Raw genomic sequence first — 24,350 nt, 5'->3', positions numbered from 1 at the left:
AGAAAATATACTGATTTCAGAATAACACTAATTTAGATCCAGGCAAATAAATTTACATTTCCATTTCTTCTAGAAATAACATTTGCCTGCCAACATATCATGTATTCATAATGACTCCCTTCATACACACACACACATCCCGCACACAAAGTGTAAAGTGTTTTTTTGGTTCATATAACAAATACTCTGAGACTGTAAACTTTAAAAAAAAAATTCAGTGTTTCTCCTTGACATACCCCTATGGCATCCTATTTCACATGTGTGCCAGAGACTGAAAAAGCCAAATGGGAAAGAAAAACAAGGATGTAAAGAAAAAGGGAAGAACTTGAGAAACTCTACAGAGTATTAAACTAAAATAGAAGCGTTTCAGTGTTTAACGAAGAACACACATAACCATCGCACTTTATGTTATTATTCCGTTGTTAAGTCATGTCCAACTCTTTGCAGCCCCATGGACTGCAACACACCGGGCCTCCCTGTCCCTCACCGTCTCCTGGAGCTTGCCCAAGTTCACATCCATTGAACAGGTGATGCTATCCAACCATCTCATCTTCTCCTGCCCTCTTCTCCTTTTGCCTTCAGTCTTTCCCAGCATCAGGGTCTTCTCTACTTTTCTCACTTTAATCCCTGTTTATTTAGTTTCCAAGTCCCAATAAACTCTTCTTTGGTGTCACAAAATAACGGAAGGGGCAGGGCTGGTCTAGGATACTCCGGAAGTAAAACCTGGGACAAAAAGTATGAGTAGTTTATTTAGGAAGTCCACAAAACCTAAGCAAAGAAGTCAGGAAGTGAGACAGAGAGTGGAAGGACACAAAAACATCATCGAGACAGTTATCCCAGTGGGAACATGGGTCTGAGTCCTGCTTGGGGCAACAGAGGACAGTGTGGAACACTCCTTAGAGTGGCCCCATCAATAGGATGAGGAAGCTGGAACCCTTACCTACCAACTCCCTCTCATCCATCACCTATTTCTAGGGATCATGAACAACCCAGCACTCTGGTTTGCTTATCCATAGGTCAAGCATGTAACTGTGGCCAGGAAAACAACCCTTAGACAAAGACTTACAGGTATTAAAAAAAAAAAAAAAAGCCTTCAGTCAGGGAGCTGGAGATCTTTCGAGAATTCAGCTTTGAGAGGTAGGTATTCAGAGGACATAGGCACCAATACCTACCTCTATGAAGGTCATAGACACTGAGGTAATTCATCTGCCTGTGTATAAAAGTATTTGCAATCAAGGCTTCTCTTTATTCTGTGTGTTGGAAAAAATTTAAACAAAGCTATTATTGTTTCTGTGTTAGTATCTTAGCATTTGAATATATGACACCAGAGATGATCTTAATAAATATAAAGCAAATCCATTTACTTTCTCACACCATCAGATGTACAGTCATGTTTATTTGAAGTCCTCTGTAGACTAGCATGTGAAATAAGAGCTTCCATAGGTTGAGATTTAAAGCCATCTTTCTCCAAGCTGTTTAATTAGAATGGGCCTTAAAAATACTTTATCACATCATAAACCTTCAAAACAAAATGATTCATTGTCTTCTGAAATCTGTAGAAAATGTGTCTTTAATGTCATTCTCAATTACCTCTTCTAGAGTGAAGGTAAAACAGTTGTTTCCCCACTAGCTGAAATGTGGTTTTGCCAAATACAAGATGAAAGAACTTTGATTGTTAGTTGTTTTCTTTTGGTTTAGGAAGAAAAAGGCAGCTTTTTATTTATGATTAATTCAAGGAATTTAAGAAATTCTCTTAAATCATTTTGAGCAAAAAGGTAAAAACAGAGGCCTGAAATCCCAGGATTTGAGGAGACCTTTAAAAATTCTATCCTCAGGGCCTGACCGCCCAGTCTCATATTTTCTCTGTGTTTTTTCTTCTACCCAAAACTCCCATACCTCTCCTCACAGAAACTGACTCTTCTAACGAACCCAAGGAAGCCCATTCTATTTTTGTTAAAAGGTTCTTCTTTATGTAATCCCAGATCTCTTCATCAAGATCTCCTGGTGGAATAGCACTTCACATTGCTTCATGCAGCTCTAGGGCCTGGCCCATCTGTTTTGTCTGTGCCATACCCCACAAAGGAATGGTCTTCTCATTTCCACCAGCTTTCGAGCTCCTATCCAGGATCCTCTTTCCTTGACATCTTGTGTGGGACTATTCATCCCACAAGGAGTTTTCCTTCTCTTCTTTCTTATTAGAACACTCCTGATCTAGGTAATTCACTGGTTGATTTGCCCGATGTTGGTTGAGTGCTTCCTATGGACCAGGCACTGTTCCAATGATTGGAGATGTAGGAGGATGTAAGACAGGCCATCCCTGTGCTCATGGAAGTTCTGTTCCAGTGGGTGAAATCCACAGTGAAGAACACTACAAATTCAAATATGATAAGACCTATAAAGTGAAAAAAGCAAAATAATGATGCTTTTCGTGGGAGTCATTGAAAAGCTTTTCTTACCAGCTTTTGGTAAAAAGCTTTTCTTACCAGCTTTTGGTAAAAAGCTTTTCTTACGAGCTTTTGGTAAAAAGCTTTTCTTTGGTAAAAGCTTTTGGTAAAAAGCTTTTCTTACCAGCTTTTGTGGGATGCTTTTCTTACCAGCCATTCCCACTTTCTATTGCAAACTCTCTGAAGCAAGTGCTCCTTTTTCCCCAAGTACTCTATATTTATTTGCATTTATTATAGTGACCTCAAAATAGTTACTCATCCATCTTCATAAGTATATTATATTATTCTGGATAAACAATATTTAATCATTTGGGATTTATGTGACATTGGATTAAGTTGGTAATGTCTTACTTAGAGTTGATATTGCTTGGAAAGACATATTTGACATAAAGACATCTTAACAGATGTCAGAATGTTGTTGGTGGTTGGTTAGTAGCTCAGTCTTGTCCAACTCTTTGCAACCCCATGGATTGTAGCCCACCAAGCTCCACTGTCCCATGGGATTTCCCAGGCAAGAATACTGAAGTAGGTTGCCATTTCCTCCTCCAGGAGATCATCCAAACCCAGGAGTCAAACCCATGTCTCTTAACATTTCTTGCTTGGAAAGCAGATTCTTTACCACTGCGCCACCTGGGAAGCCTTAGATTTCCTTATACATCGTTAAATCTAAGGCTGTCCTGGTAATGTATGAACTAGTTTCACTTCTGACTCTCTAACCTTTTTTGTTGTTGTTCAGTTGCTCAGTTGTGTCCGAGTCTTTGCAACCCCATGGACTGCAGCACTCCAGGCTTCCCTGTCCTTCACCATCTCCAGGAGCTTGCTCAAACTCATGTTTTGTGTCGGTGATGCCATCCAACCATCTCGGCCTCGGTCGTCCCCTTCTCCTGCCTTCAATCTTTCCCAGCATCAGGGCCTTTTTTCTAATGAGTGGGCTCTTCGCATCAGGTGGCCAAAATATTGGAGCTTCAGCTTCCATCAATCCTTTGAATGAATATTCAGGTCTGATTCCTTTAGGATTGACTGGTTTGATCTCCTTGCCAAGGGACTCTCAAGAGTCTTCTCCAGTGCCACAATTCAAAAGCATCAGTTCTTCGGTGCTCAGTCTTCTTTATGATCCAACTCTCACATCCATACTTGACTATTAGAAGAACCATAGCATTGACTAGATAGACATTTGTGGGCAAAGTAATGTCTCTGCTTTTTAATATGCTGTATAGATTGGTCATAGATTTTCATCCAAGGAGCAAGCTTCTTTTAATTTCATGGCTGCGGTCACCATCCACAGTGATTTTGGAGCCCAAGAAAAGAAAGTCTGTCACTGTTTCCATTGTTCTCCATCTATTTGCCATGAAGTGATGGGGCCCCTTTCCATGATCTTAGTTTTCTGAATGTTGAGTTTTAAGCCAGCTCTTTCATTCTCCTCTTTCACCTTCATCAAGAGGCTTTTTAGTTCCTCTTCATTTTCTGCTGTAAGGGTGGTAGTCATCTGCATATCTGACGTTATTTATATTTCTCCCAGAAATCTTGATTCCAGCTTGTGCTTCATCCAGCCCGGCAGTTCACATGATGTGCTCTTCATATAAGTTAAATAAGCAAGGTAAAAATAGACAGCCTTGACATACTCCTTTCCCAATTCAGAACCAAGCCACTGTTCTATGTGCGGTTCTAACTGTTGTTTCTTTACCTGCATACAGGTTTTTCAGGAGGCAGGTAAGGCGGTCTGATATTCCCATCTCTTTCAGAATTTTTCACAGTTTGTTGTGATCCACACAGTCAAAGGCTTTGGTGTAGTCAATGAAGCAGATGTAGATGTTTTTCTGGAATTCTCTTGCTTTGTCTATGACCCAAAAGATGTTGGCAATTTGATTTCTGGTTCCTCTGCCTTTTCTAAATCCAGCTTGAACATCTGGAAGTTCTTGGTTCATGTACTGTTGAAGCCTGGCTTGGAGAATTTTGAGCATTACTTTGCTAGCGTGTGAGATGAGTGCAATTGTGCAGTAGTTTAAACATTCTTTGACATTGCCCTTCTTTGGGATTCGAAAACTGACCTTTTCCAGTCCTGTGACCACTGCTGAGTTTTCCAAATTTGCTGGCATACTGAGTGCAGCACTTTAATAACATCATCTTTTAGGATTTGAAATAGCTCAGCTGGAATTCGTTCACCTCCACTAGCTTTGTTCGTAGTGATGCTTCCTGAGTCCCACTTGACTTCGCACTCTAAAATATCTGGCTCTATGTGAGTGATCAGACCACTGTGGTTACCTGGGTCATTGAGATCATTTTTGTATAGTTCTTCTGTGTATTCTTGCCACCTCTACCCTTTACTTCCTATGAAATCAACACAAGTTTTGCTCTCCCTCAATTTTCCCCTAATCTCTGTAGACCCCTCCCACTCCAGTCCAGCAGACTTCCATTTCTTCTTTAGAAAAATCTGAAAGATAAATAACCTACTTACATTTAATTACACACTCCAACCTGTGTTTGTGATGAATTAAGAAAATACGAGATCCCAGTTAATATATATACTGTATACAGTGCCTAACAATGAAACATGATGATTCAGAATAAGGTGAAAATGGTTCTGTTCATCAGCACAGAATCTTCCCTTTGAATTATCATATGGCAGCTAGCTCTAACCTCATGAATTTACCCTTGTTTTTAAATGTTGGTGTGTGTGTGTGTGTGTGTGTGTGTGTGTGTGTTGCTGATTGCCAACAGTACCAGATCCTGAATATTTACTTGACAGCATCAACATTGGTAGCATGAGAGAAGTGCATGGTCCAAAGGAAATAGGCATGACCTTTCCAAACATCAAATTGCTTATAAAATAAGGAATAATTATGACTTATAAGGGGTTGTTTTGAATATTTGAAGAAAAAAACAATTAAAGAACCGAACCAAGTGGATAGTAGATGCTAATCAAATGCTAGTTTCCTTCTGTTTTTCGGGGGTACCAAATTATTTATTCAAGTAGTCACTCAGATTTTGGTTAATGATTAGCTAAAGAGTAAAAATGAAGATTTTTATTTTTTTAAATTGAGTCTACTAGGATTGGTTTCAAGTATGGATGGAATAGCACTTAACATTTTATCACAATTAATTCTCCAAAAATTTTTACTATACCTGCTGCTAAATAGTAAATAAAATAATTTATCCAGTGGAATTAATTTCTAATGGTAAATATTTCAGGCCTTTGACACACACAAAATTTTTTTTTTTTTTTGAGAATTATTATACCCTGGTGGCTCAGATGATAGAGTCTGCTTGCAAAGTGGGAGACCTGGGTTCATTCCTTGGGTTGGAAAGACCCCCCGGAAAAGGGAATGGCAACCCACTCCAGTATACATGCCTGGAGAGGTCCAAGGACAGAAGAGCCTGGTGAGCTACAATCCTTGGGGTTGCAAAGAGTCAGACGTGACTGAGCTACTATAATACACACACACACTACACCTGGTGTTAAGGTGGGGCTTCCTGGTGGCTCAGTTGGTAAAGAATCTGCCTGAAATGCAGGATATCCAGGTTCAATCCCCAGGTCAGGAAGATCCTCTGGAGAAGGAATTGGGAACCCACTCCAGTACTCTTGCCGGGGATGGACAGAGGAGCCTGGCAGGCTCCATACGGTTGCAAGAATCTGACATGACTTAGCAACTAAACCACCACCACCACTATTAAAATATAAATAGCTGATATTAACCCACTGTTGCATTAGCCAGTCTGCATAAAGGATTTTTTTTTTGAGATTAGTAAAACAGTAAGTCAGTACATCTTAAATGGCAGTTAAAAAGAAATCTAGTAACACAAGGAGCACCCCCACATCAAACTTATTTTGTTTGATTTCATAGTATTGGCCAGATGGTATTTTATAAAATTTGAGACACCAGCAACATTTTAAAAGTGAAGATCTCTCATATAATATAATTCCAGGTTTCTCTTTGCAAGTAAAAAAAAGTTGATCACATTGGGGTCTCAGACATTCCTGGGTAATGAGCCACTCTTTGAGGAGTGGAAAGAGTATTTTTTTGTGGACTGATTACCCCAATAAAAAATCTTCAAATGGTTCAGTGTACCTTTGGTCATTGTCTTTTCATTTTTCCAAAAGCATCCTGTTAAACTGTTCCTAGTTCTCAGCTTTAAAGATACACAGAAAATGTTTCTTCCAGAGCCATAAATACTCTTGAGGCCGAATTGTAATAATATGGTATGATTTTCATTCCAGAATCCTAACAATTGGAAAAAAAAAAAAGAGAGACATTATCTTCTTTAACAGTAAGAGTTAACATTTAGTGAATCTTTAACTATGTGCTGAGCACTATTCTAAGCATTTAACCAGCATCATTTAATATAATTCTCCCAACCACCTTGATTATACCCATTTTACAGCAGAACAGACTGGGGCATAGAAAGGTATATCCATATGACTTGGATAAGGAGCCAAGTTGGGATTTATACCTTGTCACTCTGACTCACAGTCTTCCCCACCACTGTCTGATACCCCTTTCTCTGTATTGTTCCTTGTGTTAGCCTTGGTGCTTCAGCCATTGGGATCTATCTAAAGATGAAAAATACAGTTGTATTGTCTCATCATTTGAGAAACAGAAAGATAGGCCCACCATGTTGCAGGACTCCAAAGATGCAATTCACATCATGGGTTGTGTAAATGGTGCCCCCTGGAGTTGTGCAGTATACCATTTGCACAGACACATGCAGTGGCCCTGCTAGCAGATACTCTCTCACACGGTTCTTTTATGATTTTTAGTGGCACTGTGCTGTGCTTAGTTGCTCAGTCGTGTCTGGCTCTTTGCAATCCCATGGACTATAGCCCACCGTGCTCTTCTGTCCATGAGGATTCTCCAGGCAAGAATACTGGAGTGGATAGCCATTCCCTTCTCCAGGGGATCTTCCCACCCCAGGAATGGAACCCGGGTGTCCCACGCTGCAGACAGATTCTTTACTGACTGAGCCACTAGGTAAGCCCAAGGTGGTTCTTTAGGGTGACCTGAAATTCTCTGTAGCCATTTCTTCTGCTTCCAGTCATGTCAAGCAGTAGTTGAAGACACACGTTCTCAGAAATAATCTCTAAGGAGTTGAAGGCGGGTTACTCACAGATTATTTCCCCAGGATAGGAGACCGGCAGTGGTGGCTTTTCTATGTGGACACAGAGCTTGTTCTGAAATGGTGATTCACCCTCCTCCAACAGAGCAGCCAGATTGTGCCCCATGGTACATGACTTCCCTTGAGTCAGGAGAGTCAGGTCACTCAGGCATTAAAGTTTAACCTTCTGGCCTACCTGCCAGTTACAAAGGAGCCAGAATTCCACAGCATTCCTAAAGCCCATATCATTTTCACTGTGGGCTTTAGGAATGTTACTATTTAAGTAACAGTGACAACAATGAAGAAAAAGCGTTTGGTTATAGAGGCCTCTGTGGTACATTTTGTGCTATTTTGAAAGAATACATCCATTTGTCCTTAAAAAACAAAGTTTATTTCAAAGGAAAAATATCAGTCATACTCACTGAGCAATGGAGCAGAATAAGAGTCAGTGTTAATCCAGATATACCTGTTTTATTGTGGGTTGAAATCTTGTCTTCCTGTTTCCAGTTTCTCTTATTGGAGTAGAAACCTAACCCCAGTTCAAAACAATATCCCCTGGGCCTGAATAGAAATAAAGTTGGCCTCCTAAAGACTCATCCAACTTCCTCCATTATGGGAAAATTTTGTGTCCCCAGCCATGGACAGAGGAGCCTGGTAGGCTGCAGTCCACGGGGTTGCGAAGAGTCAGACACGACTGAGCGACTTCAGTTTCACTTTTCACTTTCATGCATTGGAGAAGGAAATGGCAACTCACTCCAGTGTTCTTGCCTGGAGAATCCCAGGGACGGGGGAGCCTGGTGGGCTGCCGTCTATGGGGTCACACAAAGTCGGACACGACTGAAGCGAATTAGCAGCAGTAGCAGCAATATCACAGTATCTAAATCACTAGGTTAAATTGTTTTAAAGGATAATTTAACCGATCATTTTGGTACAGCAGGCAACAATATTATTGTTTTAGTTTGGTCATTCAAGTACCCAAACTCTGAATTCATTATCTCATGATCTCATGTGTTCAGTTATTATAGAGAAATTCTAACCGTAAGGAAAGGAGTATTTTTCTTCCCAACTAAACTATTTGGTCCTCCCGGAAACAACCACATATTGTGCTTTTTATTGTTCATGGGATCTAGACTGAGCTGGATCATGAGTAAGTCGTGAAGACTGCTTGCCTTACTTCACCTCGTTAGCAAAGTGAAATATAACTCATAATCATCAATGTACTGCAGGAAATAGCACATTATCTGGAAATATTAAATATGTCTCCTTGCTTGAATCACTTCTTACTGGAATTCTCTTTCCTTCCAAAAGCCAGCACCAGGGCTCTGTTGTCCACGGCACATACTTTGGTCCTCAGTATCTAGAGCTTATGGGCTTTTTATGGACCTATGAAAATATTTGAGAACTAAAAAGTAAAGTTATTGACTCCAAAATACAAAAAGAAAACTGCAGAATCCAAATTAAAATTTAATCAGGTATTTAAAAATGTAACATTATGTGAACTTCAATAATTGTCAAGTAATTATTTATAAAAATTTTATTACATTTGGGAAAAAAAAAACTTGTGAGCTTTTTTTTTTAAATTTATTTCACAAGAATTATCAAGAATGTCAGATGATTGCAGAGAAATCAGGGTTAGTCATTAGCTAAATGAGTTTAGTAGCCAAATAATTTCAAAGAAAAATTATAAAGATCTTTTCTAGATTTTCATAACAAAATCATTATATAATGTGGGAAGTGGATCCATTTTAATATCCAGGATATGATGTGTAGTGGAATTTACAAAGGAATTACAACAACCTTACTTAAACTACTATCCATTTGCAAGAGTATTTTTTAAATAACTTTTTTTTTTTAAATAAAACTAAGCTGTCGTTGTAATTTAGAGTTTCTATTAGGTAACTCTTAAGAAAAAGATTATCTTCAGAGAGCTCTGTGTGTTAACCAGAACTGACTTAGTCCTGGGGGAAATTAACTTACTCAAAGACTGTCAGCTGAATGAAGGCTTAAATTTCATGAACTTGGAGGAGAGAGCTTTTTCACATTCTCTTCCCGTATGGAGTAACAATCTGTTCTGAAAGTGGAGAGTGTTTTGGCATTATCTCTTCTAGCTCATTTGCTTTCAACTTTCCATAAATCAAGTTCTGCCAATTACCATCTTTAAGACTCAACTTTTTGCAAAATTGTTAGACAAAGCACTCTCTTTGAGAAGACAGAGAATACACTATAGAGTAATTCCTCTGAAAATCACAGTTCTGTATTGTATAGTTATTTTTTTAGAGTTCATCGCCTGCCTAGAATGAAGGCTGACTTTTTTCCCAGAAGAGCGTAGACTGATCCACAAAGTCAGGTTAAACAGTACCTGAATTTGCTTGCCTATCGCTTATACAGGAATTATCTGTTATAAAAGCAAAATATAACTGTAAGTATGGCACCCCACTCCAGTACTCTTGCTTGGAAAATCCCATGGACGGAGGAGCCTGGTGGGCTGCAGTCCATGGGGTCGCTAAGAGTCGGACACGACTGAGCGACTTCACTTTCACTTTTCACTTTCATGCATTGGAGAAGGAAATGGCAACCCACTCCAGTGTTCTTGCCTGGAGAATCCCAGGGACGGGGTAGCCTGGTGGACTGCCGTCTGTGGGGTCGCACAGAGTCGAACACAACTGAAGCGACTTAGCAGCAGCAGCAATGTACCTATTGAAATTGTTCTTGAGCTCAAAAGGAAAAATCAGTCTTCATTTTGGAAAAAAGAATCAACATAGTAAAATAAAAGTGTATCTTTTTCCAAAAGTTTTTATTGACTACTACATTTATATACACACCTATAGTCTGGTATCTAAATACCTGAAACATTTGTAAAGTTTTAATTCCTAGAATGAATAATGATTAATTTCTAATGATTTTGATGTTATGTCTACAAAAATAACTGTGACCAGGAGTGAAAGTCTATCCATCTCATTGTCTTTATCTTAGAATTGATTTAAAAATTAAAAAAAAAAGAAAACCCTCCTCCTGAGATGCTATTTGTGATGCTCTTTGTTTAGTTCCTGAGGTCCTAGTTTTCCCGAGGTGATGTTCGGCTCTCCTAAAAGACAAGTCCATGTCCTACTCTTAAGGCCTTGAGAATGGCGCCTAAGCTCCTCCAGACCTTCTAAACTCCTCCAGAGTTTCCTCAACTCTTTGATGGAGCTCATGTGTTTGTGTGTTTTCGTATTTTTAAATGTATTTTATTAAAGTATAGTTGATTTACAATGTTGTGTTAATTTCTGCTGTCCAGCAATGTGATTCAGTTATGTGCTCAGTCGCCTTCAACTCTTTGCAACCCCATTGACTATAGCCCCCCAGGCTCCTCTGCCCATGGCATTTTAGGCAAGAATACTGGAATAGGGTGCCGTTTCCTATTCCAAGGGATCTTCATGACCCAGAGATCGAACTCACATCTCTTGCATCTCCTGCATTGGCAGGAGGATACTTTACCACCAGGCCACCTTGGAAGCCCAATTCAGTTGTACATATACACATTATTTTTCATACTCTTTCCTTTATGCTTTATCACCTGATATTGAATGTAGTTCCCTATGCTCTACAGTTGACCTTGTCACTAACATGAGTTTGTTTTCGAAATTAATGAGATGACATGTATGAGTGCTATACCCAGTGCCTGGTACTTGGTGAGCCTGAGTTCTAGCCACTTCTTCCACTCACCTTGCTGGGAAGCACTCTTTGGACTTCAGTTCTGTCACCTGATAAATGGGTATATAGAGCCTTCATGAGGCTGATGTAGACATTATTGTGTTAATAACCTCACTCCGTGACTCCAATCCATTTCTTTGAGCTCTGGCCAGAGCAGACTTCCCATCCAGAGGCACAGCTCTCTCATTCATGGGCTGATGGGTGGCTGGCTATGGCAGATATTACAGGTCCCCACAAGTATCGTCTCATTTTCCTGCCAATAAAGATGTGGGGAAACTCTTCCCAGAAAAGCCATTTCTTTGAACTGAAGTACTTTATCTGGATTTATAGTTCATGACATGATAAATACTAAACACTTAAGAAAGAATCTTTTCCTCCTTAAAAATGAGGCTGGGGCCAGCTCACTGTTTGCCTATGCCCCCTTCCAGTGTGTTTCTTTTTTCTTTGGGAGAAAATTTTTACTGTAAAGATGTGGGAACTCTGTTTTGGCAAAGAAGGTGTATAAAATAGTTTTCAGAAATAGCGGCTTATGAAAAAGAAAACACGCCAAACTCAGTTTTTGAATTCTGATTCCAGCCGTGAAGCATATGCCATAAAAGGGCACAGGAAGAAAACTTACAAAAGGCTTATCTACTGTGATTAACCAAAAAAAATGTACTCTGTTGTTAAGCAGACAGCCTGTGAGCCAGATTTTGTTGTAGATACTGGGAATACAGAGATAAATAAACCCTGTTCCTGATTGCAAGGGGCTCGCAGCTCCATAGAAGAGCCCAGGTGTCTGTTCAGGACCAGACATTGAGGATACGAGGATGGGAAGCCACAGTCCCTTCCGCTTTTCCAGATAAAGAGAGGCTTACACTGTGACTGTGTTCCTAAGCACTCTGGTTGGAATTAGCATCAGAATCTGAATGTTTGCTTAGCCTAGGGCACCTAATTCAAAGCAGTGGGACCAGAGAAGCTGATTAATTTTTGACCCAAGTTAATTTTTGACCAGAAAAAGAGAGATCAAAGGGAAGAACAATAATGTTGCCAACAAAGCACTAGCAGAGATCTGCGAGTGGTGGAGAAGGAACCCTTGCCCATAGGTGGATAACAGGTTGTTTCCTTCCATCCCAGAACAACCCTGGGAGGAAGATAAGTTTGTTATCTCGTAGAAGAGTAGAATCTTAGGAGATTGAAGTTGTTTTCTTTTTTTTTTTTTTTTTTTTTTTAAATTTTTTTATTTATTTATTTATTTATTTTTTAAGTTGTTTTCAAAGATTGCAGTCAAAATCAATTGTCTGAACGGTAACTGTGGAACTCTGCTGTTCCTACGATTGCTATTGTGTGCTGCTGACTATTGTAAATACATCACACACAAGTTACAAAACGTACATATAGAATATTAATCATCAGAATTAACCAAAGATGTTCACCGAACTGAATGAAGCCAAGAAACTGAACTTCTGAGTTTGTCATGGAGTTAGTTGGTCTTTACTGCTGCTCGTGTTAGATCCTGAAGGGAGATGGAGGTAGGGGAAGCAGCTTGGGCAGATTTCGGGCAAGCCATGTACGATGTGCATGTCTGTCATCATAGGAGAAGGCTGTAATTGATTTAGTAAGGAAGAGGAGGCTGTTGAAAGTTTTCAAGTGAAATTTAACATTTTAAGTTTTGTGTCATTGAAAGGTAACCCTAAGACAATACAGAGACTGAACCTTAGATGTGTAAGATTGGAAGGAAGAAAACTATTCAAGTCTATTATGTAAAGGGAGTCGGGGGCTCAAGGTCAAACTAAGATGGAAGCAGAAAATGATTTAATTTTTATAAAAAGTTATGGAAGTATAGTTGATTTACAATATGTTAGTTCAAGTGTGGGGCTTCCATGGGGGCTCAGAGGTAAAAAAAAAAAAACCATCTCCCAGAGCTTGCTCAAACTCATGTACATTGAGTTGGTGGACATGACTCATGTCCATTGAGTGCCACCTGGGAAGCCCATTGAACCCTTGAAAGTGTTAGTTGTTCAGTCGTGTCCATTTATTTACGATCCCATGGACTGTAGCCCACCAGGTTCCTCTGTCCATGAAATTTTCCAGGCAAGAATACTGGAGAGGGTTGCCATTCCCTTCTCCAGGGGATCTTCCCAACTGGGAAATCGAACCCCAGGTCTCCTGCATTGCAGGCAGATTCTTTACTGTCTGAGCCACCACTATATGCCAAATACTTTGGCAAGATTTTACGTGTCTCATTTAATCCTCAAAACCCTGTTTTATCTCCATTTTATAGTCTAGGAAACTGAGTCTTAGAGAAGATTAATAACTTGTTCAAGATCAAATAGCTAGTCACCAGTGGTGTTTGGATTGGCACCCAGGCAATCTAACTCCAAAGGCTACTTTTTAACCTGCTCCTGTATACCCTCCTTAACTAACAGACATTGTCTCAAAGAGCAGACTTTTTACATTAAATAGATCTTATTTGTGATGTGTGATCAAGGGGTTTACTTGAGTTGCCTGGATTGTTTTACCGTTACCATTACTACTACAAGCTAGGAAAAATGTTACCAAACAAATGTAAATTAAATGAGCCCTCTGAAAATTGGCTTTCTAATAAGTCAATTTCCTTCATTGTCTAAAGCATCAGGTATTAAATTACCACCAAAGCACATTCCATGTACATTTATTTTTGACACTTTTTTTCCAAATTCTATTTTAATGAAAACTTCAAGTTGTCTCACAGTGTTAGAAACAAGGGCTTCAGTTGGCAATGTGATTTTTCCAGTTGTTTGATCTCTTTTAAAAGATTTAATTCAATTTTAGAATATAGCATTGTCCTTTGAGATAGTTACATAGCATTAGAAACCACTTGATTAAACATAGGGTCCAGTATGAATCTGAAATCGGAACTAGAGATATAATATGAGCTATAATTTGGGTAAGTGCTAATATCATTTGTATACATTTCAACAAAGTAACAGCCATAGAGATGACGTACAAGAAAACAAACCAGACACTGGTCAAGGCGGTATTTTTACTCTTGACCGTATCTATGTAACAGCAAGCAACACTTTATAGAGAGTCAGGGATGGTTTAAGGAAGTACATCGATTTCTCAAGTTGAGAATCCTTATCTTTTAACTTTTATTTCTAATGCTTTGCTTTGCTCTTTAAGAATGAGACATTTAGAACAAGACTGGCTATCAACTCCTGAATGTACCATTAAAATTAATCTTTTTGATTCCATTTACATCAGTACTTAAATTTTTGGAGACAGTGCAGAATGCTGGTTGTCCAGGTTTGGGAGGAGAAGGAAATGGGTGTTACTGTTTAATGGGTACTACTGTGTTACAGTTTGAGAAAATGAATGAAAAAGTTCTAGAGATGGATGGTGGTAATGGTTGCCCTTGACTGTGTGGATCACAAGAAACTATGGACAATTCTTCAAAAGACGGAATACCAGACCACCTTACCTGCCTCCTGAGAAATCTGTATACAGGTAAGGAAGCAACAGTTAGAAATGGACATGGAACAACAGACTGATTCCAAATTGGGAAAGGAGTACGTCAAGGCTGCATATTGTCACCCAGCTTATTTAACTTATATGCTGAGTACATCATGTGAAATGCCAGGCTGGATGAAGTACAAGCTGGAATCAAGATTGCCAGAAGAAGTATCAATAACCTCACATAGGCAGATGACACCACCTTTATGGCAGAAAGCGAAGAAGAACTAAAGAGCCTCTTGATCAAAGTCAAAGAGGAGAGTGAAAAAGTTGGCTTAAAGCTCAACATTCAGAAAACTAAGATCATGGCGTCTGGTCCCATCACTTCATGACAGATAGATGGGGAAACAATGAAACAGTGACAGACTTTATTTTGGGGGCTCCAAATTCATTGCAGATGGTGATTGCAGCCATAAAATTAAAAGACGCTTGCTCCTTGGAAGAAAAGCTATGATCAACCTAGACAGCATATTAAAAAGCAGAGACATTACTTTGCCAACCAAAGTCCGTCTAGTCAAAGCTATGATTTTTCCAGTAATCATGTATGAATGTGAAAGTTGGACTATAAAGAAAACTGAGTGCTGAAGAATTGATGCTTTTGAACTGTGGTGTTGGAGAAGACTCTTGAGAGTCCCTTGGACTGCAAGGAGATCAAACCAGTCAATCCTAAAGAAAATCAGTCCTGAATATTCATTGGAAGGACTGATGCTAAAGCTGAAGCTCCAATACTTTGGCCACCTGATGCGAAGAACTGTCTCATTGGAAAAGACCTTGATGCTGGGAAAGATTGAAGGCAGGAGGAGAAGGGGACAACAGAGGATGAGATGGTTGGATGGCATCGCCGACTTGATGGACATGAGTTTGAGTAAGCTCCGGGAATTGGTGATGGACAGGGAGGCCTGGCGTGCTGCAGTCCATGGGGTCACAAAGAGTTGGACATGACTGAGTGACTGAACTGAACTCAACTGAATGGTTGCATGACAGTGTGAATGTATTTAAGGCCATTGAGCTGTGCACTAAAAAGGGTTAAACTGGTAAATTTTATGTATGTTTTACCATGATAAAAACATGCTTTATCTTGACCTATACTTATAGAGGGTCAAAATATATTTAGCCATTGGATATATAATTTTTAAATACTTGAACTTAAATTGACATTGCCAATTCCTTCATTTTAAAGTAAAATCTATAGATTTCTAGCTTCAAAACGGTGGATAGATGACCTCCTCACCCTTTTTTTTTTTTCCCCCTAAAATATCACCCAAATCAATAACATGAGTGAACTCTAAAAATAAGGATAGTACAGAGGCATGTATAATGTACACCCAGCCACAAGCCCTGACTCTTTCTCTGGATAGTCAGCATACCCCACACCTCTCCCCATGGAAGACAAGAGGTTTTGCAGCAATAGGCAGAGAGTCCAGGAAGGATAGCTGTGCAAACTGTGTTTGGAGGATGCTACAAAAGTCTGCAAACTGACCAGGCAGACCTCCATTTCCCTTCTCTTGCCCACATCAGACCACTAGCAGCAAGACTTAATACCCATCCCTAGAAAACGCAAACCACCTCAGAGGGAAGAAGGTCATACAGTGACATTTAGGGTGGTCAGATGAAATACCTGCTGGGCACCCAATCTCACTACAGCAAATTCCCCAGCGCACAAGCCCCACCCAGGCACTCAGCACCTCCATCACCTTTCTAGGGCTCAACCTCATATGTGACCTTGGGTCAGGGATCAGTGCAGGAGTTTGAGAATCCTACTCTCACCACTGATGAGCTATTTGCATGCGTTTCTTTAATATCACTTAAATACTTAATTTAAATGAGGTTAAATTTACAGAGATACATGTAATTTGAGAATAAAGAAGAACATGAAGAATGAAGAAGAGAAGGTTAGAATATGAAGGAAATACAACAGCACTTAGGAAACTTTAAACAGCTGACTTGAGCCATGCAATGCAGGGTGTTTTTTTCTTTTGATCCCATATTTTGAATTAGTACAAAGTTCTGAGAGTTATTTACAAAGTACATATCTTGTCAACATTACTGATCCCAGGCAAAATGCTTATGCCTGTTTTAAAAACTAGTTTTCTGCACCTTTTGATTGACAATATAATTGGTTGACAGATGTTGAAATCTATATTATCAGAGATCTCACGTATTGTTACCTTTTAAAATAATCATTTGTTAGTCAGGATTACCTAATGAGGTAATCAAAATGCCATCTATTGTGGAGGTAACCACAAGTGACTATGGCTAAACATATTACACCTTTCACAGCTAACAGACTTGTAACCTTGTCATGTATAGCCTCATCATAGTGTTTATGAGCCTAAAAACTAGAAACGAGGACAGTGAACTTAAATTGTTTAATCCTGGATATCTTGAAAATCTAGAATTTACGGGCTGATGGACAAGGAGTGAGGTGCTATCTTGTGATTTTGATTTAAATTTCCCTGATAATTAGGGATGTTGACCATCTTTTTATGTACCTAACTAGCCATCTATATGTCTTGTTTTTTGGAAAAATGCCTGCTCAAGTCCTTTACCCATTCATTAATCATATTATTTGCGTTCTTTTGCTATTGAGTTGTATGAATTTTATATGTATTTTAAATATTAATACTTTATCAGGTATGTGGCTTGCAAAATCTTCTCCATTACATAGGTTAAATTTTCACTTTTGTGACATTGTGATTTATAAGAAAAATACATTTGATCATTCGGATAACCAAAATGTGTTTCTAATACATATTAGGTCTTTTTCTACTCTGGTTCCTGGTTCACAGCTCTTAAAACCTTTGGAATTTCCTGTGATAAGAATCATAAAAGTATCTTTTGTTATGTTAATAAGGTAACTTCTGGAAAGTCCCTAGGGAACTTAAAGAAGGGGACTAGTTGCTATTGGAACCAACCAATCCTTTAGAAAGTTGAAACTTTCATTTTCACCCAGACTTCTGAGGGGATTGGCTGGGAGAGAGACTAGAGGTTGAATCAGTCCTCAGACCAGTGATTTAATCAGTCATGCCAGTAACAAAGAAGCCTCCATAAAAACTGGAAAGAATAGGGTTCAGAAGGCTTCGGGATTGGTGACTATAGGGATATGGGGCAGAGTGATGCATTAGGAAAGAGTGGGAAGCTTTGTGTCCTTTCCCATACCATGCTCTACATACCTTTTCCATCTGGCTGTTCCTGAGTTACATCCTTTTATAATAAAACAGTAATCTAGTGAGTAAATGTGTTTCCTAAATTCTTGTTAGCATCTCTAGCAAATAAGGAGGGGATCATGGGAACCTCTGATTTATAGCTAATTTTTCAGTATTGCAAGTAACAACTTGGGTTTGCAGCTGACATCTGTAGACAGCAGGAGGGAGTCTCATGGGACTGAGCCCTTAACCTGTGGAATCTGATATTATCTCCAAATGGATGGTGTCAGTATTGAGTTGAATTCTCTGACACCCTGCTGATGGTGTCAGAGAGTTGTTTGTTGATATGGGAAAGTCTGCATCTGCCCACCCCCCAAACACACATTACATTTGGAGAGTGTAGGGAAGGGAGTGAAAGTCACTCAGTCGTGTTCGACTCTTTGAGACCCCATGGACTATACATATACAGTCCATGGAATTCTCCAGGGCAGAATACTGGAGTGGGTAGCTGTCCCCTTCTCCAGGGCATCTTCCCAACCTGGGGATCGAACCCAGGTCTCCCACATGGCAGGTGGATTCTTTACCAACTGAGCCACCAGGGAAGCCCATACAGTTTGATGCAGAACCCAGAAGAATTTTGTTGATGATTTCCTTTCCTATGCAGAAACTTTTTAGCTTGATGTAAAGATTTGGTGCAGTATCTATCAAAATTCCAAAGGCATTCTCCACATAAATAAAAAAGACAATCCTGCAGTTCATATGGAACCACAAACACACACACACACACACACACACACACAAAAACACATGCAAACCACGAATAGCCAAAGCAATTTTGAAACAGAAGGACAAAGCTAGAGGCATCACATTTCCTGATTTCAGACTATATTACAAAGTTATAGTAATCAAAACAGTATGGTACTGACAAAAAAACAGACCCATAGATCAGTGGAACAGAATAGAGTCTTGAGACTTCCCTAGTGATCCAGTGGCTAAGATTCCATGCTCACAATGCATGGGGTCCAGGTTCAATTCCTGATAAGGGAACTACATCCCACTTGCTGCAACTAAAAGATCCTGTATGCTTCAACTAAGACCTGGCACAACCAAATAAATAAATATTGAAACAAAAAAAGAATAGAGAACCCAGAAATAAACCCATGCACTTTTGGTCAATTCATTTTTAATAAAGGAGCCATGAGTATACACTGGGGGAAGGATAATCTCTTTAATAAATGATGTTGGGCAAACTGGATAACCACATACAAAATAATGAAATTGGACCTGTACCCTACAGTGGTCACAGTAATTTACCTAAAATGGATTAAAAACTTACAAGGCCTGAAACTTAATATTCCTAGAACAAAATAGGGAAAAACTCCTTGACATTGGTCCTGGCGGTGCATTTTTAGATATAGCACCAAAAGCACAGGCATCAAAAGCAGAATTAGACAAGCAGGATTAGATCAAAATCATGATAATTACCTTTCTAACCTGACATTTTACAAAAGAGGTAGGAAACCTGAAGATCAGAAGCATTCAAAATATAATACTCTTGAGCTTTTCCTCAGGAGTTAAGGAACTTAGCTCCAAGGAGGTTTATGCTTATAGAAAAGTCCTTGAATCCAAATGTATATAAGAGAAACAGCTCAAAATCTACTACTGATAACTCTCCAGATAAGGGCTGCTGCTGCTGCTGCTAAGTCACCTCAGTCATGTCCGACTCTGTGTGACCCCATATACAGAAGCCCACCATGCTCCCCTGTCCCTGGGATTCTCCAGGCAAGAACACTGGAGTGGGTTGCCATTTCCTTCTCCAATGCATGAAAGGGAAAAGTGAAAGTGAAGTCGCTGAGTCTTGTCCGACTCTTAGTGACCCCATGGACTGCAGCCTACCAGGCTCCTCCGTCCATGGGATTTTCCAGGCAAGAGGACTGGAGTGGGGTGCCATTGCAGTACCACATTATTCCTCAATAAGTAGGAAATACTGCAAGAGTTCCAAGTGTCTTGTTCTTATTAAATACTTGAGTACAATGTAGAATGCCAGGAAACTGTAGTAGCAACAAAATAACAAACCCGCGCTCCATGTTCATTCTTCCTACACCCTTACTTGACCTATATGTAGTCCTGATTTTAAGCACATTTGACAGGCCTGTATATTTCGTTACATCATAACATGGTTCTCAAAAATTGTAATCTGAAAATAAGAGTTTGCTCAAAGGACAGAGATTTGAAAGTGGGCAGAGCATTTCAAAGTAATAACATCTGGAAAAAAATTGTATAGTGATTAACATACTATCTAACTGTTAATGAACTTAACAGTTCATTCAGTTGGTTTCAGTTACTATTTTACGTTTAATGCTTGGCTTTTGATAACTGTCCTTAGTCCCACAGATTGTGCTTGCCATTGAATAAAAGGAAGGTTTTAGGGTGCACCCCGTCTGTTTCCCTGCAGCTGATGCTCTCCACAGTAGTGTTGCCCATATTGCCTGCTGACCACCATTAGTATGGGAGAGATTTTAGGTGATATCTGGATGCTTTTTTTTTAATTAACACTTTTATTTGGGGGAAATGCAATCAGCATGTCAAACCCATTCAATCAAACAAATATAAGCTTATTGTTTATGTTATTTAAGTTAAAAGAGAATGAGTCAATGAAGAAAAATGTCAAGTCATAATGGTGTATACATGGTATAGATGCCAGTAGGACAGGACTTGTAGAGGTTGTGTCCAGATGCCTGAAGTTTAGGAAACATGATACTACACAGTGGTTTGAATCAACCAAATGTATACGGTTGGATGACCATGATGAACATAAACATCTGTGGTACAGTCCTTTGAAATATTGCATGACAGTAGTCAAAGAGAAGTCTATATGCTAAGTTGCTTCAGTCGTGTCCGACTCTGTGCAACCCCATAGACAGCAGCCCACCAGGCTCCACCGTCCATGGGATTTTCCAGGCAAGAACACTGGAGTGGGTTGCCATTTCCTTCTCCAATGCAGGAAAGTGAAAAGTGAAAGCGAAGTCATTCAGTTGTGTCCAACTCTTAGCGACCCCATGGACTGCAGCCCACCAGTCTCCTCTGTCCATGGGATTTTCTAGGCAAGAGTACTGGAGTGGGGTGCCATTGCCTTCTCTGAAAGTCTGTGTAACACTACACAATTCAGTATATCAGGAAAATGCTAGAAATCATAGTCGCTTCTAGATCAAATAAATGTTTCTCTAAAGCCCTCCAGACAAGGTCCACGTGTTTCCTAAAATCCCTAAATTCTCCCCAGATTCAGGCATCCTCATTGGCCATTGTGTACGCCATCATATATTTGTGTACTAACAGGAATGTGTGGGAGGAAGCAGTTTCATATCCCTCCATTCTGAGGAGCTTTTCAGAGGAAATAAAATGTGATACTCAATTTTTAACACATTATTTCAGAAATTACCCTATGGGGAAAAAATTCCTTAGACTGGAGAAAACACTGTAATATGGAACAAGCACTATTAGGGTTTTAAAAACTTGTGATCATTTTGTCACTACCTTAATATCAGGGATAAGAACAAAATTAAAAATTTCAATCTCCATGGCTTTGTGCTACTGTGTACCACTGTGCGTCTGTCTTTTTCTGTAACCTTGATGGATGTATCTAAGAAGCTTCAAGTCTTCTGGCTCGTTGCATGTGTTGTCAGATTCCCCACTATTTAAACTTGTTTTCTCTGGGGACAGGGGTGATGTATTAGTCATTAAAGGACTGTGATGTAGTGTACCCAACAAGTGCGTTAGGATTTTCAGAGATAGATTCTTGGAATACGTGTAACATTGAGTAGAGCACAGGACAGCACTAACCTAAAGAGATTAAGGATGTGTTTCTGACCGGGAAGGGAGTGCCAGTGAGCTAAGTAATTTCACTGGGACAGAAAGAGCTTTCTTGGGGATGGTAAAACAGAGGACTGACTATTTCAGGAGCATTTTTAATTTTTAGTTAATTTATCTCTAATTGGAGGATAATTGCTTTACAATATTGTGTTGGTTTCTACTGTATATCAACATAATCAGTCATAGTTATACATATGTCCCCTCCCTCTTGAGCCTCTTTCCCATCTCCCACCGCACTCCCCCCACCCCTCTAAGTTGTCACAGAGCACTGGGTTTGAGCTCCCTGTGTCGTACAGCTATCTCAAGAAAGTTTAACCTTTACATATAAATGGCAACCCACTCCAGTACTCTTGCCTGGAAAATCCCATGGACGGTGGAGCCTGGTGGGCTGCCGTCTATGAGGTTGCACAGAGTTGGACATGACTGAAGCAACTGAGCATATAGACTTCTCTTTGACTACTGTCATGCAATATTTCAAAGGACTGTACCACATGTTTATGTTAAACTTTAAATTCAGACATTTCATTTGGTGATTACTGTTACTTTCCTTCTGAAATATCACCAAGAAGATATTGGCTGGACCTTACATGAAAGAGAACAGTACTCCAAATAAGTAATAGTAGTTAGCTACTTTCACTTAGCCTGGGTTTTTTTTTTTTTTTCTCTACATTAAAATTTCAAGAAAAAAAGATAAACCTCTTTTCACAAGCCCCCTCCCTCCAAAAAGGGCAGTAGTTTCCCCAACTTTCTTTTGAATGTCTGAAAGTATGTGATTGGCTAACCTCCCTTAAAGTGCCAACGTGTTTAACATGGGACAGAGCCAAGAATCTGTGAATGTCCCTGAACAGTCATAGGAAAACTGAAAAGCTTAAGGAGATAGCTGTATGGCAAGCAGTTTATTGGCATTTACCTGAAGAAGCCTGAGAGGAGACTAAATAATAAATGCACCTAGAAGTGTGACCGGGTAGGAGGAGGTGAAGGGTTTGCTGTAATAAGTAGCCAGAGGTCTGGCGAGGTGCCTTACTACATTAATTTTCCAAGTCCTTTGGGTGGGTCACACTTGCGCTACAATATCCTGTCTGCAAATGCTAAATAAATACCAGGATCACGTCAGACTAAAGAACCAACGTACTAACTAATGTCATTTAAGAAATCAGGATGCTTAAAGTACTTTTCAGATAATTCACATTCAAATTAACTAAAGTTGGCACACCCGGACAAATGTTAGTTATATATCCTAGTGGAAATGTTTAAAGGGATTGGGAGGAAGTCCAATCCTCTTCTCTTAGGAGCAATTTGAATTGTTTTGTTTATTTTTTGTGGTTGTTAAAAAATTTTATTGGAGTATAGTTGACTTACAATGTTGTGTTAGTTTTATATGAAACAAAGTAGTTCATTTATACATATATTCATTCTTTAACAGATTCTTTTCCCATATAAATTACTGCAAAATATTGAGTAAAATTCCCTGTGCTATATACTAGTTGTATAGCACAGGGAACTTATAATTCATTTGTTATCCATTTTATACACAGTAGTGTGTTTAGTGAAAGTTGCTCAATCATGTGAAAGTTGCTCAGTCGTGTCTGACTCTTTGAGACCCCATGGACTGTAGCCTGCCAGGCTCCTCTGTCCATGTAATTCTCTAGCCCAGAATACTGGAGTGGGTAGCCTTTCTTTTCTCCAGGGATCTTCCCAACCCAGGGATCGAACCCAGGTCTCCTGCATTGCAGGCAGATTCTTTACCATCTGAGCCACCGGGAAAGCCCAGTGTGTTTATGTTAATCCAAAACTCTAAATTTATCCCTCTCCCATATATTTCCCCTTTGGTAACCATAAGTTTGTTTTCAAAATGGATCAGTTTAGATTATGTCTACTAAAACCAAAAATATTTTATTTCAAATATAGGAACTGGGGCAGGGATTAGTTTTCACAATAAGAGACGTTGAGATATAAGCTTCATTCATTACTGAAGAGCTGTTAGTAATTTGCAAACCCAGAATCTTTGTATATACATATAAATCAATGAAATTTGCATATGATTTTCAAAAAAAATAAGGTTTACAAAACATCCTGCAAGGAAGCAGCCTCAGTACATGAAGCCACTTGTCTAGCAGCATGACATTAGATTTTTCAGTTTAAACATTACCGCATGACCTGATGCAACAATTTTAATTTTTGAAACAATTTTGTGTTTCTACAACCAACCCCAAAGCATGAAATTTCATTAAATGTGCCCCAAATGAACAGCTGCTAAATCTCCCAAGTCCTCTCAACTTTACTTTTGACTAGAACTTTTAGTTTTCTGTGCCAGAGTTTGAGAAAATGATTTTTTTTTTTTTTTTTTGAGGGTTGATAAGTCTATGGTGAAGGGGTGTGTTCCTTATAAAGGTGCTCAGGGAATCTTACCTTGAATAACAAGAGACACCTCATTTCTCAGAGGAGGAAATAAGTTTCGAGATGTCTTCTGTCTGTTTGGCTGGTTTACACTCCTCCTCTTTGGCGCTGATCTGCAAAGAAGCTTTGTAAATTTCAGCAATTGACTAGACCCGCTGGGCTGGGCGCTGGGTCTTTTTTTTTCTCTCTCTCACTTCCCTGCGATGTTTTGAACTGCCTTCCTACAGACGTCATA

At 39.4% G+C, this 24,350-nt stretch overlaps 1 protein-coding gene, 1 long non-coding RNA gene and 1 other non-coding gene across 6 annotated transcripts in view; 1 reads left to right on the top strand and 2 right to left on the bottom strand.

Moving 5' to 3' along the window:
• PDE4D (phosphodiesterase 4D) overlaps positions 1 to 24,350 on the top strand; it is an 810,773-nt gene that overhangs the window by 485,747 nt on the left and 300,676 nt on the right. The window lies entirely within an intron of this gene.
• Positions 1,796 to 24,254, bottom strand: LOC138984187 (uncharacterized). Its single transcript, XR_011461447.1, has 3 exons — positions 24,128 to 24,254; positions 6,512 to 6,664; positions 1,796 to 2,392 (listed from the first exon to the last, which is right to left on the bottom strand). It is a non-coding gene; the product is annotated as an uncharacterized lncRNA (long non-coding RNA).
• On the bottom strand, positions 18,379 to 18,450 carry TRNAG-GCC (transfer RNA glycine (anticodon GCC)). The gene has a single exon. It is a non-coding gene; the product is annotated as a tRNA-Gly (tRNA).

The sequence above is a fragment of the Bos mutus genome, chromosome 20, assembly GCF_027580195.1.
Source record: "Bos mutus isolate GX-2022 chromosome 20, NWIPB_WYAK_1.1, whole genome shotgun sequence".
In the NCBI taxonomy this organism is placed as follows: Eukaryota; Metazoa; Chordata; class Mammalia; order Artiodactyla; family Bovidae; genus Bos; species Bos mutus.
Note: the sequence above shows the minus strand (reverse complement) of the source record. Positions and strands in the feature narration are given on the sequence as shown.